Source organism: Furipterus horrens, unplaced genomic scaffold (genome assembly GCF_987537825.1).
Source record: "Furipterus horrens unplaced genomic scaffold, mFurHor1.1.pri manual_scaffold_12, whole genome shotgun sequence".
NCBI classification, from domain to species: domain Eukaryota; kingdom Metazoa; phylum Chordata; class Mammalia; order Chiroptera; family Furipteridae; genus Furipterus; species Furipterus horrens.
This window is the reverse complement of record NW_028327182.1, coordinates 22,474,991-22,476,437: the sequence shown is the minus strand read 5'-3', so window position 1 is coordinate 22,476,437 and position 1,447 is coordinate 22,474,991. Positions and strand designations below refer to the sequence as shown.

At 37.0% G+C, this 1,447-nt stretch overlaps 1 non-coding gene across 1 annotated transcript; it reads right to left on the bottom strand.

Moving 5' to 3' along the window:
- Window positions 1-801: 801 nt before the first annotated feature.
- On the bottom strand, window positions 802-964 carry LOC149995949 (U1 spliceosomal RNA). Its single transcript, XR_016507524.1, has one exon. It is a non-coding gene; the product is annotated as a U1 spliceosomal RNA (small nuclear RNA).
- Window positions 965-1,447: the final 483 nt, after the last annotated feature.

The window sequence follows — 1,447 nt, the reverse complement described above, 5'->3', positions numbered from 1 at the left end:
GGTGTACCCTCAAAGCTCACTTCTACAGAGGGCAGATCTGTCACCTACTAACACCTAGCTAAGTGTGAATCAGGAATAAGGAGTGAGCCCAACTACAGAAAGAAAACTGGGCTCTCTAATACATCCTCTTCTCACCTGCTAGGTGGACCTTCTGTGAAGGCTTCTTGTAGAAACATGCAAGTTACTGTTGGGAGGAGTTGGTCTTAGAATCAGAGCTAAGCAAATACACCTTATTCCAACTATGAAAATCAAAGCTGAGCAGCTAAATGCCACTCAAAGAGACAATTTTCTAGCACAATAGAACTAAGACCTTCTTAACTTTGAAACTCAGCTTTATCAAATGGAAGGAAGTACAATTAGAGAAATGGGAGTCTAAATGTCAAGACTAAGAGCATATTTACATATAATAATCACATCAGTCAAGTGGCGTGAACCCAATGTACTTGGTCGGCTCCATGAGGAAGCCGTGCATTGATCAGCCACGTCAACTGTGAGATGACCTAGCTCAGTGTATTAGAAGTACCCAATCAGTTCTGCAGCATCCAGTAACTTTGGTTATAATCTTAAAGTGAGAGTCTCTGTTTTCCTTTAAACTTTCATAAGGCAATACAATTTGGTTAAAACAGCCAAATCATTTCTCAAAGATTAAAAAATTACTTAAAATGTAGGATTTCTGCAAACCACAGATGCTTTCTAGGAATTACTGCTTATTTAATCATATGTATGATGACTTAATTTTTTTTGTTTTAAATACTAACATTTTCCATTGTTATGTATTTTTCTTCTTTTTTATTTGATGTAGGAAAGAGCACACGAACGCAGTCCCCCACTACCACAAACTGTGCAGTCAAGTTTCCCATATTTGGGGAAATCGCAGGGGTCAGCACATCCGGAGTGCAATGAATAAGCCTCGCCCTGGGAAAGCCACCTTCATGACCATGGTATCTCCCCTGCCGGTAAGTATCCTTGCTATGTATGCTTTTTCAAGTACATAGTTTTATCATGTTTGCCAAATTGCCTAATAAGCAAGATGCTGGGTTTTGGCTACATTTTGTCCATCTTTTTATATAACCATGAATGCATTCAGTTCTCACACATAGCATAATAGTAGGAGCAAATGTCCAATCACTAATAATAACGTGGGTGACCATAATTGTAAATTGACCTTTTATATAAATACAAACTATTCCTCCTCCTGTACCCCTTTTATGAATTTATAATTTAATCTTACTGTCTTTGATGTCAAGCCTCGATTTCTTCTCTAGGCCTCATCATCTTTTTTTTTTCTTACTTACCTACACACATGCAAAGGAAATTAATAATGAGATAACATTTGCTGAATGTTCTTTATGTTCTAGAAACTGCCATTTTCTTTATAGACCATATTTTTTTCCTTAACCCTAAAGGTAACTGCTATTATTATCATCTTTATACAAAACATGAGAAC